Consider the following 18,191-nt stretch of genomic DNA (forward strand, 5'->3'; position numbering starts at 1 on the left):
TATATACTCTTGTATGCCGCACCAAATCATCAATAAGCAACAGTTTTATTCAGCTTTCATGGTATCAGATACCGGTCCCAGGGTTTAGGGTATGGCTCCGCCAACGCCACCGCCGCCGCCGCCGCCCGGCTACTTCGAGCGCCGGGCCGCACTTATCGCCAAGGCTGCCAACGCCGCTGCCGCTTCTCTCTCGGCCCTCACCATAGCTCCACAAAACTACCCTGCACCCATCCTCGCCGCACCAATATCTCTTGCTGACACAATCTCCGACGTCAGCCCCTACATCCCCATAGTTCTTGATCTCCGCCCACAACTACTACCATTGGAGACATCTCTTCGATCTCCACCTCGGCCGCTGCAACCTGCGCTCGCATGTCGCCGCCAACTGTCTTCCCCGCCCCGACGATCCGCAATGGTTGAAAGACGATCTCGCGATCGTCCAGTGGTTCTACACCCGCATCATCACCGAAATCTTCAACATGCTCGATCACGATGGCGCCACCGCTGCCAACATCTGGCACTCCCTCCGTCAGCTCTTCCAAAGCAACACCGACGCTCGGAAAAACGCTCTCCACACCGAGCTTCGCAATATGGTGCAAGGAGACGCCCCGGTGAACCTGTTCTGCCAGCGCGTTAAGACCATTGGTGATGAGCTCCGCGAACTCGGCGATACAGTTAGCGACTCACAGCTAATCAATATCGTCGTTGTCGGCCTCAGCGAAGACTTTGACAAGCAAGCCTCGTTCATACCGATGATACGGCCCCCTCCTACCTTCGCTGAAGTTCGTTCCTTGCTACAACTTGCGGCGGAAACACAAACTCGCAAGGACTCTCGCCCCAAGGTCTTTCATGCTGCGGCTCATCCTCCTCTGTCGTCTACACCAGCGCCGCCTTCCAGGCCGGCTCCTGCCGCCGGGCCGTCCGCATCGTCATCTGTTCAACCGCCCCCAGGCTGGCGTCCTAGTCCGAACTACCGCGGCAAAAACCCTATCTACAGGCCGCCGTCGACTCATTCGGTTCCGCCTACGACATCACCAGCACCGAGTCCTGCACCACCCACCAGTGCTCCATCTGCGGTTGCATGGCGGCCTCCTCATGATCCTTGGACGGGGCTTGTTCAAGCATGGCCCATGCCCTGGTCCGCTCCGTCCACCCTTGGTGCTCCGCCGGCATACTCAGGTGCCTGGCAACCCGGCCTTCGGCCGCCTACTGGTGCTCCCGGGGTTCTCAACCCCCGACAGCCGGCCAATGCCTATCACGCCGCCCCGACGTATGCTCCTTATGGTCATTACACCACCGACGGCGGCGCCTACTACACACCTCAGCCGGCCCTGCTCCCGACGCCACCCCTACCACAGCCGGCCAATGCCTACTACACTCCCCAGCCGGCCCTACTGCCTTCACCATCGTATCCGCCGGCACTGCTTCCGATGCCACCCTCACCTGCGACGCCGAGCTGGGATCAAGCTGCCTTTCTCCAGGCCATGAATAACTTTGCTGCACAAGGAAACTCAGGTACGGATTGGATCTTTGATTCAGGGGCCTCTAGTCATATGTCTGCATCTAGTAATTGGTTATCTTCTTGCACTAAATCTCCTTTCCCTTCCATTATCCTTGGAGATGGATCATCTATTCCTATATATTGTGTTGGTCAGGATCAACTTCCCTCTTCCACCAAACCTCTTTTACTTCGCGATGTTCTAGTTGCACCCGCCCTCATTAAAAATCTTATCACTGTTCGCCAATTTACTTGCGACAATCTAGTTTCGGCTGAATTTGACCCTTTGGTTTATCTGTGAAAGATTACCTGACCAAGGCCGAGATCGCTCGCTTCAATAGCTCCGGTGATCTTTATTCTCTTAATGGAGTTCCTGCCGCCACCCCTCCAACATCCATGCTGGCCTCCGTCGATCTCTGGCATCGTCGCTTGGGCCATCCCAACCCCGCCGTCTTAGCTTCTATGCTTAGTGATTTACCATACCATGTAATAGGGACTCTCATAATTCTGTGTTTTGCGAGTCTTGTCAATTAGGCAAACATGTGTGTCTTCCCTTTAGTTCCTCTAGTTCTTGTAGCACTTATCCCTTTGAATTACTACATTGTGATTTATGGACCTCTCCCATTGCAAGTGTTTCGGGTTTTAAATACTACCTTGTTATCCTCGATGATTTCACCCACTTTATCTGGAATTTTCCTCTACGCAACAAATCCGAGGTCCATTCTCTTTTCCTTAATTTTCAACGCTATGTGTCTGTTCACTTCTTCCTCCCAATTCGCTTTATCCAATGTGACAATGGTCGCGAGTTTGATAACATTAAAAATTGTACTTTCTTCTTACAACATGGCATCCTGCTTAGGTTCTCATGTCCCTACACATCCCCTCAAAATGGTAAAGCAGAACGCTCTCTTCGCACCCTCAATGATATAGTTCGCACTCTCCTCATTCAATCATCTATGCCTCCCAAGTTTTGGGCTGAAGCCCTACACATGGCCACCTTCCTTCTAAATATTCGACCTTCTAAAACTAAACCCAACACTACTCCCTATTATTCCCTCTTTCTTTCCCACCCCGACTACTTCGCGGTTCGTGTTTTCGGCTGTCTCTGTTTTCCCAATGCCTACGCCACTTCTGCAAATAAATTGTCAGCACGCTCTATCCCATGTGCTTTTCTCAGCTTCTCTGACGAGCACAAAGGCTATCGCTGTCTCGACCTTCACACCGGACACGTTCATGTCTCTCGTCATGTCACGTTTGCTGAGCACATTTTTCCTTTCTCACAACGCACTACTACACCATCCAACACCCCTAGCTCCGCAAACACCCCCTCTCCCCGTCCTTTCCAACTATATACTCCCCTACCTGCCGAACACAACTTATCACCACCACCATTAACACCCACCATAGCCAATCCCAATCATACACTCACCCCACCCGAGACGTCCCCAACACCCCCAGCCCCTGCTCCCTCCCCAACACCCCCGGCCCCTACTCCCACTCCACCACCCAGCCCTGCTCCCACTCCACCACCCAGCCCTACTCCTTCGTCCGACTCTTCCGCTGCGCCGGACTCACCAGTACCCACCTTACCCCCTCGTGCTATTCCTACAGCAGCCCCGATTAATGATCATCGCATGCGTACTAGGGCCAAATCAGGATTTCATCAACCCCAAGACCGCCTAAACCTTCATACCTCTGTATCTCTCACTTCTCTTCCAAAGAATTACAAAACTGCTCTTCTTGATCCCAATTGGGCCGCTGCCATGCAAGAAGAATATAATGCTTTACTTCAAAACAACACCTGGCAACTTGTTCCTCGTCCTCCCAATACAAATATTGTTTCTGGCAAATGGATTTTTCACCAAAAGTTCCACTCCGATGGGAGCCTCTCACGATATAAAGCCAGGTGGGTTTGTCGTGGTTTTTCTCAGCAACAAGGAATTGATTACGAAGAAACCTTCTCTCCTGTTGTTAAACCTAGCACCATTCGCACCGTTCTTAGTGTTGCTGTCTCTTCTTCATGGCCCATTCACCAACTTGATGTTAAAAATGCTTTCCTCCATGGTTCCCTTCAAGAAACTGTCTACTGCCAGCAACCTCTGGGTTTTGAAAATCCATCCTTTCCAACTCATGTATGTCTTCTTCAGAAATCTCTCTACGGTCTTAAACAGGCCCCACGAGCTTGGTTTCAACGCTTCTCCTCCTTCATTCAAACAATAGGCTTCACTCCATCTCTCTCCGACACCTCTCTTTTTGTGTATCATCAAACTTCTGACACTGCCTATTTACTTCTCTATGTAGATGATATCATTCTTACCGCCTCCTCTCAAAAGTTCTTAGATCATATTGTCTCTCTTCTTAGATCTGAATTTTCTATGACTGACCTAGGACTCCTTCATCATTTCTTAGGCATTGCTGTTGTTCGAGATTCCTCCAGCCTTTTTCTTTCCCAACGCCAGTATATTCTTGATCTTCTTAATCGTGCTGGTATGCTTGACTGTCAATCATCTCGCACTCCTGTCGATACTAGTTTTAAACTTTCGGCTACCGGTGAACCCTTTCCCGATCCTACTCTCTATCGTAGCCTAACAGGTGCTCTCCAATATCTCACCATTACTCGTCCTGAAATCTCTTTTGCTGTTCAACAAGCATGTCTCTATATGCATGATCCCCGGGTTCCTCACTATAATCATGTTAAACGCATTCTTCGGTATTTAAAAGGAACTCTCAATCATGGTCTCCACCTCAATAATTCTTCTCCAAACTCGCTTACCGCATACTCTGATGCAGACTGGGCTGGTTGTCCTGACACTCGAAGGTCCACTTCCGGTTTTTGTGTTTTTCTTGGTAACAATTTGATTTCTTGGTCTTCGAAAAGACAGGTTACAGTCTCACGTTCGTCGGCCGAGGCTGAGTATCGCGCTGTGGCACATGCCGTTGCAGATACAATCTGGATTCGGCAGTTACTCTTCGAGCTACACAGGCCTATTGAGCAGGCCACTATTGTCTACTGTGACAACATATCAGCAGTCTACATGACCAGCAATCCAGTTCAACACAGACGCACAAAGCATATTGAGATTGATATTCGTTTTGTTCGTGAAAAGGTTGCTCTTGGTCAGGTTCGGGTGCTTCATGTTCCCTCTACGGCTCAGTTTGCTGACATTTTCACCAAGGCACTGCCTACTAAGCCGTTTCAAGATATCTGTTTCAGTCTCAACGTCGTCGAGCCTGCCGTTGATACTGCGGGGGGATGTTAGAGTAGTCATTATGGTATACGACTTCTAGTCCAAGTCAGTTTTGTACCCCTACCCCAAGTCGGTTTGTACCCTCTTATATACTCTTGAATGCCGCACCAAATCATCAATAAGCAACAGTTTTATTCAGCTTTCAGTTTTGCTTTTTGACATGTTTGTGTTTTTGGTTCGTTAGACTTAATTTTTATTTGTCCTCGTGCTTAAATAACTTGTCGTTAGAACTTAGTAGCCGGTTTATCTATAAAACGGGACGATAAACTATTTTGAGAGTAAGATTTTCTATATTTGCTTACCATGGTGTGTGGTGCAATATGTACATGTTGATTAGTGCAACTTTTTATCTTCCGGGCTAGAATGTTGATTAGTAGCTTTGCTCAAGTCACGGATCATACGAGGACGTGTGAATGCGTTGGGCTCCTCGATGGAGACTCAGGACCCTGGGGTAGTAGCTAGTCTTCGATTGATGGATCGTCAAATATCACAATATGCCAGTCCATATGGCACACAGATACTTAGTTGCATGCATCTTGATTCCTGTATACACATATTCCCTGTGTCTAATGCTGAATGCAGCTGATCGAGGCACACCGTCAATCACCGTGTGTGGGGTTAGTAAACCGACCGCCAGCGTGCAGTTTGTTGCAGGATACATAAAAAGATGACGACCTAGACGACGGCGAGAGAGATCTAGGACTCCCGCTTCTACAAATTTGAATCCTCCATGCATGCATCTTGATCCCTGCACACACATATTCCCAGTGTCTAATGCTTCATGCAGCTGATCAGTGCACGTCGACGTGGGTGGAGTTAGTAAACCACCGACTGTTTTGCAAAGAAATAAAAGATGACGCCCCGCGATGACCGGAACGAGCAGATCTAGACTATATCTCCCGCTGCTTAAGTTTAAAAATATGGCCGAAGTCCATCGAAATCTATTGGTTGCATGGCATGCTTGTAGTGCCAGCAATGACACCCGCTCTAGAGGTAGTGGGACAAGGACTAGCTAGGGGGCATGTCGGCTGGTCTTCAGATGTCAGCTTTTTCCATCCTCTAGCATCTCACACCTCTCCCCAGAGGCGTCTTGTATAACTTTGTTGTTTTGCTTTTCGGCATATTTTGTTTTCGGCCCATTAGACCTAAATTTTACTTGTCCTTGTGCTTAAATAACTTGCAGCGTGGATTTGGTTGTTGCTTTATCAGTAAAGGAGGGTGAATGGCTATTCGAGTAAGATTTTTCATATTTGTTTATGTTGAGTGTGGTGCAATATATAGATGTTGAATAGTACTACTCCCTCCGTGTCAAAAAACGTCTTATATTATAGAACAGAGCGGGTAGTTTTTATCTTCCAAGCTAAAATGTTGATTAGTATCACGGATCATACAACGATGTGCGAGTGCTTTGAGCTTCTAGATCGGATGCTTGGGACCCTTTGAGGTAGTATCTAGTCTCTGATCGATGGATCGATTGTCAAATATCACAATATGCCTGTTCGTATGGCACACAGATACTTAGTTGCGTGCATCTTGATTCCTGTACACACATATTCCCCATGTCCAGTGCTGCATGCAGCTGATCGAGGCACCCTGTTGATCACCAATCCACCGTGTGTGGGGTTAGTAAACCCGACCGCACACGTATAATTTGTTGCAGGATATGCATAAAAGATGACGACCAAACGACCGGGCGAGAGAGATCTAAGACTCCCGCTGCTACAAATTTGAATGCTCCATGCATGGGTACGCAGATGACCATCAGAAATGACACACTTGCCTAAGAGATCCATGCATATGTGGTGTGAACGTACAGTCGTAGTAGTGCAGATGCAATATGTTAACGGTGATACCATCTTGATCAAGTCATGGATGATCTGATGACGAGAACGCCCAAGTTAGGTGAAGCAATCTTCGCGCACTCTACCTAAACATGCACCTGTGAGGTCAGGGGCATCCAGTGGATCAGACGGCTCGGCACAATGGCTACCGCAGTTGCTCTATCCCATTCCTCATTCCTCCAAACTCTTGTAACCTCCTTTATTCATCTGTAATTGAGAGATTTTGTCAGCAGCCCTGTAGCCCATGTCCCTGCAGGAGGAGCGCCAAGCCCTGTAGCTGATCCAGCGGTTGCCGGCAGCAGCGATCCAGAGCGCGTCAAGGACCAGAGGCCCAAGTCTACACGGGCCAAGAGACCATCCCAGTGGCTTGCTAGCCCAAACTGGGCCCGTTAAGCGGGTGTAAAAGTATATACACCGATCCGGAATATTGGTTAGGGTTGGCTAGGAATTGGACGGCTGCGGCCGCGGCTCGGTTGTACGGATAGAGGTGCGGGTGGCTGGGAGGAAATCCTCATCCGAATTTCAAACATAATAGCTCGAATTCCCATGAAATTCTCATATCCATAGCTAGCAAGAGAGATCCTCACATCTGGTAATCAGAGCCTTCGTCCTAGAGCTGCCCCCTCACCGCTACCCGACGCGTCTCGGCGACCGGCGGCGACGTCAAGCGATGGAAGGGCTGAGCGACGAGGGCCGCTCCCTCTACGAGATCCTTCGCCATGAATTCGCCAACGACTTGGATGACAAGCTTCGAACGCACGGTGAGTCGATTCTCAAATCGATGAGCAAAATGATGGAGAGGAACAACACGACGCTCGATGGGCTGATGTCGGCAAGGACCGACGGCATCCGAGAAGAGCTCGCCATCGACAACGAGCAAATCAGATCCGACCTGTACAAGACGGAGTCCCAGGAGCACGAGCCCAAGGCCGTCGCCGCCACATCTTCGCGCAACGCTGGGCTGGGTCGTGGCGCCACCGCGACCGGCGCCCTTGGCTTCGACAACGATCACCGGGGGAAGGAGCATAATATTTATGTCCCTCTTTCGGTCAGAGGTGCGCGCGATTCTGGTTTCTCCCCTAGAAATTTTTCCCCTCGGGATTATCCGTCAGTTGATTCGTTTTCTCTGCATTTGGAACTTCCCAAATTTGATGGAACAAATCCGCGACTATGGCAAAATCGCTGCGAGGATCAATTCAAACTCTGGGGCACGCCCGTTAGCCGCTGGTTGTCTCTGGCAACTGCTCAGTTTGAGGGAGCCGCGGCGCGTTGGCTGAGTCGATTCAGAGGCGCATGCCCAATTCCAGCTGGACTGAATTTTGTGAAGCTCTGCAGAGTCGTTTTGGCCGAAATCAGCATCAAACACTGCTCAGAAGGTTGTTCAGGATTGCCCAGACTACGACTATCGAAGACTATGTTGAACGGTTTGCGAAATTGTACGACCAACTGACAACATATGAAGAAGCGCCGAATTCCTTGCATTATATCACTCGATTTCTGGATGGGCTGAAGCCTGGAGTTCGAATGGCAGTGGCCTTGCAGAAACCCAAAGATCTCGATGCAGCTTATGAGTTAGCCCTGCTCCATGGGAAGCTAGGGGAAGTGTACAATCCAACCAGCTTCGCAACTACCAGAAGAACAGCACCTTCCACAGGAAGTACAAATTCCAAGCCACCGAAACCAGAAGAGAGGAGAGCAGAATCTGTCAGTAGTACCAGCCAAGAGGACAAATGGACAGCTCTGAGAAACTATAGGAAATCCAAGGGTTTATGTTTTGTGTGTGGAGAAAAGTGGGCCAAAGACCATGTGTGCAAATCCACTGTCCAACTGCATTTCGTCCAGGAGTTGATTGATCAATTACAAACCCAGTCAGTTGAAAGTTCAGACTCTGACAGTGAACAGCAAACCCAATCTTCAGTCCATTCTATCAAGTTATCAGCTGCTGCAATGGGGAAGGAACCTGAAGCTCATGTTCTGCAATTGGAAATTGAACTACAAGGGCACAAACTACAGTTCCTTGTTGACTCTGGCAGCACCCATTCGTTCTTGGACGCACAGTACAAGCACTTCGAAGGGGTCACCCCAATCAAGGCTCTCACTGTCACAGTAGCTGGAGGTACAACAATACACTGCCAGCAACAAATTGAAGAATGTCTCTGGGAATGCAATGGAACCACATTTTCTTCTAACTTCAAGTTGTTGCCCTTGCATACTTATGATGGGATTTTAGGCCTAGATTGGCTTGCCCAACACAGCCCCATGTACATCGATTGGGTGGAAAATGGCTCTCTTTCACTAAGGCAGGACAAACAGTTACCTTGCATGGGTTTGGAGCTGAGGACTGCACTTACACTTGCATAGCCATATCTGCAGTGCACATGGATGAGAAGAGTGAAATTCCTCCAAAAATTCAGTCCATTCTGGATGAATTTGCTGATGTTTTTGAAACTCCTACTCAGTTACCTCCCAGGAGGAGTTGTGACCACAAAATCCCTCTAATTCCAGGAGCAAGGCCAGTTGCTGTCAGGCCATATCGAATAGTTCCTCAGTTAAAGGATGAACTTGGAAAACAAATTGCAGAGTTACTGAAGTCAGGTATAATTAGACCCAGCAAAAGTCCTTTTTCATCCCCTGTGTTGCTAGTAAAGAAAAAGGGAGGAGAATGGAGGCTAGTGGTGGATTACAGGATGTTAAATGCTATCACTGTAAAAGGGAAATTTCCAGTGCCAGTAATTGATGAGCTTCTTGATGAACTTGCTGGAGCAGCTTGGTTCACTAAGTTAGACCTCAGAGCAGGATACCATCAAATCAGATTGGCTGCTGGGGAGGAGTATAAAACTGCATTTCAAACTCACTTAGGGCATTATGAATTTTTAGTAGTGGCCATGGGACTCAGTGAAGCTCCAGGCACTTTCCAAGGGGCAATGAAGACCACACTGTCTCCAGTTAACAGGAAAAATGCTTTAGTCTTCTTTGACGACATATTGATTTTCAGGAAATCTTATCAGGAGCACTTGCAACATGTTAGAGAAGTGTTGGCTTTACTCAGAGCTGATCAGTGGAAAGTGAAAATGTCCAAATGCGCTTTTGCTCAACAACAAATTGGGTATTTAGGCCACACCATCAGCTCTGCAGGAGTTTCTACTGATTCTAGTAAAATTCAGACAGTGGAACAGTGGCCTACCCCAACCAGTGTAAAAGAGGTGAGAGGCTTCCTTGGATTAAGTGGTTACTACAGGAAGTTCATAAAGCATTATGGTCTGATCAGTAAACCTCTCACTGAGCTGCTTAAGAAAGGAGTGCCATTTGTCTGGACTACAGTGACTGAAACTGCATTCACAACTCTTAAGAAGGCCCTAGTAGAAGCCCCAGTTTTAGCTTTGCCACAATTTGACAAGCCTTTTGTCATTGAAACTGATGCCTGTGATTCAGGAATTGGGGCTGTACTCATGCAAGAAGGTCATCCTATAGCTTATGTTAGCAAGGCCTTGGGGCCCAAGAATAGGGCCCTCTCAGTTTATGAAAAGGAGTACCTAGCTATTTTGCTAGCCGTGGATCATGGAGACCTTACATACAGTTCCAGCAGTTTACCATTAGGACTGATCAGAAGAGTTTGGTACATCTGCAAGATCAAAAACTACACACGGTGTGGCAACAGAAAGCTCTAACCAAACTTATGGGTTTGAACTATACTATAGTTTACAAAAAAGGAGCAGAAAATTCTGCTGCTGATGCTCTATCTAGAAGACCATCACAGTTCCAGTTGTTTCACATCTCCAAATCGCAACCTGTTTGGATGGAAGAAATTATAGCCAGTTATTCTCAAGATGACAGAGCTAAAGAGTTGTTGCAAGAGCTTGCGGTCAAACCACCTGCTAATTCTCAGTATCAATTAGTGCAAGGATTGCTGAGGTACAAAGGCTGTATTTGGGTTGGCAACAATCTGGAGTTGCAGGAGAATTTTTTTTCTGCCTTTCATGATAGCCCCCTGGGAGGACATTCTGGTTTTCTGGTCACATACCATCGCATTCACTCCTTATTCAAATGGATGGGCATGAAGAAATTTATTAAAGACAGGGTACAGTCTTGTTTAGTTTGTCAGCAAGCTAAACCTGAAAGAGTTAAGTATCCAGGGCTGCTTTCTCCTTTACCAGTTCCAAGCAAGGCATGGGAAACTGTGACCATGGATTTTATTACTGGATTACCTCCTTCCTATCAGTTTGATTGCATATTTGTGGTCATTGACAAGTTTACAAAATATGGGCATTTCATGGCCCTCAAACATCCCTTTTCTGCACAAAAGGTTGCTGAAGTGTTCTTGGACAATATTTACAAACTGCATGGCATGCCAGAGTACATTGTATCCGACAGAGATCCGGTGTTCACAAGCAAATTTTGGCAAACTCTTATTCACAGGACTGGGACTCAGCTTAACATGAGTACTGCATATCACCCTACTACTGATGGTCAGACTGAGAGAGTCAACCAGCAGATTGAATGCTACCTCAGAAGTTTTATTAGTGCTCACCCCTCCAAATGGAGCAAATGGTTGTCCATGTGTGAGTTTTGGTATAATACAAATTGGCATTCAGCTGTGGGCAAGTCTTCCTTTGAGGTACTTTATGGGCACTCTCCTAGATACTTTGGGATTGCGGCCAGTGATACTGTTGCACCTGTGGATATTACTCAGTGGCTACAAGACAGGGAGGTTGTGGTAGCTTCTGTTAAACAACATCTGCTCCGAGCTCAACAGAGAATGAAGCACATGGCTGATAAAAACAGGACTGAGAGATCTTTCAACGTTGGAGAACAAGTTTTCCTGAAACTGCAACCGTATGTTCAATCATCAGTTGTGCATAGAGCAAACCACAAGCTGGCCTTCAAATACTTTGGACCTTACACCATCCTGGACAAGATTGGGGAAGTGGCTTACAAATTGGAATTGCCTCCGGACAGCAGAATTCATCCAGTTTTCCATGTGTCTCAGCTTAAAAAGGTAGTGCTACCCAATTGCACCGTTCTTCGCAAACTGCCATCCTCTTTTGCTTCTCTTCAGGTACCACTCCGCGTGCTCCAGCAACGAGTCCGACAGCATGGCAAGCGTACGATCGCTCAAGGTTTGATCCAGTGGAGTGGCTCTTTGCCTGAGGAAGCAACCTGGGAGGACCTGGACTCTCTGCGTCAGCAATTTCCTCGAGCTACGGCTTGGGGGCAAGCCGTCTCTCAACGGAGGGGGGGTGTCAGCAGCCCTGTAGCCCATGTCCCTGCAGGAGGAGCGCCAAGCCCTGTAGCTGATCCAGCGGTTGCCGGCAGCAGCGATCCAGAGCGCGTCAAGGACCAGAGGCCCAAGTCTACACGGGCCAAGAGACCACCCCAGTGGCTTGCTAGCCCAAACTGGGCCCGTTAAGCAGGTGTAAAAGTATATACACCGATCCGGAATATTGGTTAGGGTTGGCTAGGAATTGGACGGCTGCGGCCGCGGCTCGGTTGTACGGATAGAGGTGCGGGTGGTTGGGAGGAAATCCTCATCCGAATTTCAAACATAATAGCTCGAATTCCCATGAAATTCTCAGATCCATAGCTAGCAAGAGAGATCCTCACAGATTTGTACTCGAATTCGTGCTGAGGGTAATCTAGATTGAGAGAACCACATCCCGCTCCTCACATATTAGTACCAGTTTTTATCTTCCAGGCTAAATTATTGATCAGTAGCTTTGCTCAAGTCACAGATCATACGACGGTGTGCGAGTGCTTTGCTCCTCAATCGGCGACTATGGGGTAGTAGCTAGTCTTCGATCTACGGATCAACCTTCAAATACAGTATCACAATATGGCAGTCCATATGGCACCCAGATAGTACTTAGTTGCGCGCATCTTGATTCCTGTATGCACATATTCCCCGTGTCTAATGCTGCAAGCGGCGTGGAGTGAGTAAAACCGACCGCGCGCTTGCAATTTCTTGCAGGATACCACATAAGATGACGACCCGGATGACCGGGCGAGAGAGATCTTGGACTGACTGGCGTATAACTTGTGGTGACGCTACATAGATCTCCCGCCGCTCCAAATTTGAATGCTCCATGCCTGGTCACGTAGACGACGCGTCAGAAACGGCCACCGACCGTGAGAAACTTGCTTGAGAGATCCATGCATCGACGTAGTACGTAGTCCGTAGTGCAAATGCAATATGTTAACGGTGATAACTCGGCTTGATCAAGTCACGGATGATCTGATGACGAGAGCCCCCAAGCAGAAGAACCAAAAGTAAAAGCTTCATCCCGTCGTCTCCAGGCTTGGACGGTAGCACCTCCCCCGCTTAAGGCTTAACCTCACCTCCCTGTTGTCAAGGAAAGGCACTAGGAACGTACCAACGATTCCATTATTCGGACCAACAATGCATTTACCTCGGTTCATGTGTAGTAGCTGACACTCACTGCCTCAGTGCCTCGGGTCTGGAGAAGCTAGGCAGACCGGTCAAATAAGAAAAGCCAATGGCGCTGCAGAGCTCCGTGGGTTAGCCTGCCATTTGTCTTGTTTTTACTGCCTTGTAATCTTCTCTTCTGACTTCCGATCGATCTCTGCATCTATACGGAGCTACTGCTGGTAGGATTATCATATGTTCATATACAAACATCTTTACGGGAACCGATGCCGCGGAACATGCTCCTCTGCTCGTCTTGGTTTTACTAGGGATTAGTGCCTAATACAGCGTGATTACGAGTAAAATACGATATGAGGTCTCCAGCCATTTACCAGCATGCTGCAACCTTAAGCTGATACAGTTCTAAGTTAGAGTATGATGCAACCAGTGATCACTAGTGCGATGCAAATTATATCTACTCCTATAAAAGATTCAGCTGGTGATGATGGTGTGTCTGTCATCCGTCATTTTGACCATCAGATCTTCATCTAACGACCTTAATCTTCATCTAAGAGCATCTCCACTCGCGCCCCCAACAGCCCCACAGGACGTGATTTTTTCCGCCGGCGCCAAAAACCCCCAGTCGCGCCTCCAGGACGCCGAATTGCGCCGGTTCGGCCCATTTTTTCGCCTGGCGATCCCAAGCCGAACCCTGCACACTGGGGCACTTGGGGGCTCCGGCAGAAGGAAAAGCGGCGCATGGTCCACCACTGTCGGGCGAAAAACGATTTTCCACGTTTCAGATTCGCCCCCCGCACGCACTACCCCTTCCGCCGCCGTGTCGATCCCGGGGACCCCCACCTGCCCGCCGCCGCTAGAAAAGCCATTACCCCGCCGGAAAGAGAGGGTTCGCCGAGGCATCCTCCACCCCGCTCCTGGGTGAGCTTTCCGGCAATCCGGCCACGCAGGTGGGGATACCGGCCGCTGCGCGCCTACCACGCCCGCCGGGTGTTAGGCGGTTTGTCTGATCGGCGATGGACTCGGACAACGAGGAGGCGTTCGCGGCGCTGCTGGAGGAGGAAGCCGAGGCCGATGCCTAGGACGAAGAGCACCTCATGATCCTCGCCGCTCTGGCCGGCCTGTCCGCGAGCAGTGCAAAGCCGCTGCGAGGTGGCTCGGCGTCGGGCCGCCAGAAGAGCAAAGCAGAGGCATCGATTGGAGGGCTATTGCTTGCTCTACGCCGACTACTTCGCCGATACTCCATTGCACGGTGAGAAAGTATTTCGGCGCCGTTATCAGATGAGCCGAAAGCTCTTTCTCAGGATTGTGAATTCCATCTGGGAATTCGACAACTACTTCAAGTGCAAGAAGAATTGCACCCGCACACTTGGATTCACCTCACTCTAGAAGTGCACGACAGCTATGAGGATGCTTGCATATGGAGCTCCTAGTGATAAGCTGGAAGACTATGGATGCATGGCTGAGTCCACACCATTGAGTGTTTGTACAAATTCTGCAGGGCAGTGGTGGCAGTGTTTGGACCACAATACTTGCGATCACCCAATGCTGAAGCACCGCTCGGATCCTAGCACAGAATGCAGCAAGAGGATGTCCTGGGATGCTTGGAAGCATCGACTGCGTGCATTGGGTATGGATAAACTGTCCATTTGGTTGGCAGGAGATGTACAAAGGCGCCAAAGGAGCTTGCGGTGTGGTACTTGAGGCAGTGGCCACAAAGGACCTCTGGATTTGGCACTCCTTCTGTGGTATGCCAGGAACTCACAATGACATTAACGTACTGCAGTGCTCGAATGTCTTTGCCAAGCTTGTTAAAGGTCATACTACTCCGGTGAACTTCGAGGTCAATGGGGGCTACCTAGCAGATGGCATCTATCCGAGATGGTCCACATTTGTGAAGACTATCTCAAACCCTGTGCCAGGAGGCAAGAACTCCTACTTTGCCAAGTGTGAGGAGGCTTGCAGGAAGGATGTCGAGCGGGCATTTGGTGTGCTCCAATCTCGATTTGCTGTTATCCGGTACCCTGCTCTGACCTGGTCGAAAGATCAAATATGGGAAGTCATGACTTATTGTGTCATCTTGCACAACATGATCATTGAGAGCGAGCGGGAAGAGCCGGTGTTTGACACTGAACCATATTACAGGAAGGGCCCTCTTGCCCAAGTTGATCACCAGCTACCGGCAACAGGCTGCCTTCCTCAATATGCGTCAGGAGATCCGAAACTCACAGGTGACAGAGGCGAAAGGTGCCCCGGTATTTCGATGAGATAGCTATCGTTTTCTGTGGGAGTCGACCTTGACGATCCGACTACGAACATGTGAGACGTCGCGCCTTAGCAATCGCTAAACCAACTTCCGAGGGGTTATTGACCACGTCGGAGCACGATCAACCTGACCACGAGGGTCTATTTCCTGCAAGCAAACGAAGAACAAGCAAGAAACTGAGATTACAATCTGGATATTGCGAATATAAAATGAAAGCTTTATTGATCAAGGTGGGGTTCTATGACGTCTTGATCTTGTCGTTGAACACAAACGAAGTACGCGAAGTCGCAGCTATGGCGAACTTTTAATCTAAACAAAACCCTAGTACTCATACTTAAAAGTTCGTATGCATCCTAGTTGGTGCAGATGCCGGGGAAGTTAAATTCTCCCCCAATTTCAGGCTCCCTCCCTCTCCTACCGCTCCAGGCTCCCTCGATCGCTCCCTCCAGGGTGATCAGGGGGCCAACCCTAGCGCCCCGGCCGCCGCCCCCTCCCCCCTCTCCTCCACCTCGTCGTCCCCAGAGACGTGCGCCGGCTAAGCCCGGGCGCCGTCGGTAATGGGGACGGCGGGGATCTAGGCTGCAGCCCCGCGGTCTGGAGGGACAAGCGGTGCGAGATCGCCCTTTGGTCTTCGTCTTTCTTGGCGGTTCGGCGCTGCTCCGGCGGCTTCATGGGGAAGGCGGATCAGGAGGGGACGTGGCCACATTTTATTGGTCGGCGGCGCCTTCGGTCAGATCAGATCTGGCCGGTGCCGGCGGCGATGGTGGCTATCTCCTTCGTCAGAGGTTCTCGGCATGAGGCTGGATGGTCAGGTCTCGAGATCCGCCATCTAGTTCCAGCTGCGAGTCGGGAAGACATAGTTGCCGGTGAAAACCGAGCCGATGGCATGCAATGGCGGTGTTCTGCGCCGTTACCTTGATGAAGGCATCGTCGTGTAACTACTGTCGACCCACTCGTGCTGCTTCGAGAGAAACCCTAGGATATGGTCTTCTAGATCGGACGATGTCGGTACTGCAGTGTCATTTTCTCTTTTGGGAGCACCGTTTGTGGAGCAAAGCTGGACGACAGAGGCAGGAGGTGGAGCGGCTTCTTCTTGCACGGAGCTTTCGGTGGAGATGTCAAGTCATGCCTGGCCGACGGGTGCTACGCTGTGTCATGCCTGGTCGGCAGGAGCTACGCACGACAGATCTACCAGAATGTTCGCGTATGGACGGACGAGCGTGGGGCGGTGGCGCCGTTGGGCGCCCTGGTGGCATCGACGGATGGACGGACTGGCAAGGATGATGCAGATATCTCTCCTGAAGATGGGCCAGCGGTTCGATGATGATGGCAACGTCTAAAACATATGCATGTGGTGTACACTTTTGCCACACCGGTTGTGGCTTCCGATACGTTCTGTGATTGGATCAGCAACGACACCGGTTTTAGATATGTGGAGTGAGAGCACTCCATATTATCGAGTTTTGTAGGTGTGGATGGTAGCTTCAGGTGGCTTGACGTATATTTTTGTTAGACCTATGTCGAATAATAAATTCTCTAAATAAAGATGGACGTATGCATCAATTGATGCAGAGGCCAGAGGTCTTAACCTCCTTTTCCAAAAAAAAGTACATCAATAATCGCAGCACGATTTAGTGGAGCACCTATGAATTCTCAAGGGCAACGCCTAGTTCGACGTGTGATGAAATATGAGTTTTTATTTGTGTTTGAATTATGAGTTTGATTTGTAGAACTATTTGATTTGTACTGATTTCTGTGATGAACTATGTGATAAAATTAGTTTTTGTTAAATTTATGCCGAAGCACGCCGAAGGTGGGTCAAATCTGGGCCAATTTGCATCGAAATTGAGCCGAAACCAGCGACTAGGGGCAAACTTGGAGGCTCGACTGAGAACACGAGCCCTCCTACGCCGAATTTACCGCCGATTGGCCCCCGGGCGGCGGCGCTATTTCAAGGCCGTGGGGCCGACGGCCAGAGATGCTCTAAGTTACAGTGATCTGATTTTGTATTTCCATGGCCGAGTACGGCGACCGATCATATGACGGAGACACGGGTTGGCTAGCGACTCTAGCTACGCCCCGCTCTGGCTGCATAAAACTCAATCGAGGCACCGACTTTTTGCAGCTGCAGCACGTCTCGCGGGACTGAATGACTGACAGAAACAGCCAGTGTGTGTCCCAGCGTTCAGGGTACGACTCACACACAGTGAATTGTCGACCATCCATCGTCCCGACCAGTCACCATCGGTCGGCGCCATGGCGCCATGTGTTTTGGTTTCGGGCTCCCGCTCTGCCTGCGTGTCCACACATAGTCACACTCACACCTCTACGTTCTCCCGCCAGTTATTATAAACGCCCTGCGCTGCACCTAACTTGCCGCTGCTGCCTGCCGCGGGCGGGGCGGTGGTCACCCACCACCAACCCAGGCCGGGCGGGCGGGCGGGCGTTAAATTACACACACGCAGCGAAAGGCGTTCCTCGAATGGTCAGGCGGCCATTTCGAGAGCTCGGATCTCGACGGAGCAGTCATCGATCGTCCTGCTCGTCTCTTGGACCGTGCATGCACTCCATGCATGCAGGCAGCCGGGCAAAGCGAGTGTGAGCGGGGGGACTTGCCTTGGCTGCGTGCCTGCGTCCTGCCACAGTACGTGGTCGATCGATCGTATCGTATGGCTACTGTGAGTGTGAGCACATCAACGTCAATGCTGTGCCCGGCTGCGTGAGACTGTGCCGCAGATAAAAGTGACTGCCACAGTGATGGCGCCGTATGCCTGCGTACAGTCGTATGCGTATGTACATACATACGTACAAATGGATACCGTTGCCGATCCAACGGGGTACTTTTACGGGTCACACTCACCGGAGACCGACTCTATAGGATCCGTTCCGGCAGGAGGAAAGAAACCGTTATAGGAGGGCGCGCCGTGCGGAGCCCGAGCAATACCATACTCAAAGATCG

The sequence above is a fragment of the Triticum aestivum genome, chromosome 5D (genome assembly GCF_018294505.1).
Source record: "Triticum aestivum cultivar Chinese Spring chromosome 5D, IWGSC CS RefSeq v2.1, whole genome shotgun sequence".
In the NCBI taxonomy this organism is placed as follows: Eukaryota; Viridiplantae; Streptophyta; class Magnoliopsida; order Poales; family Poaceae; genus Triticum; species Triticum aestivum.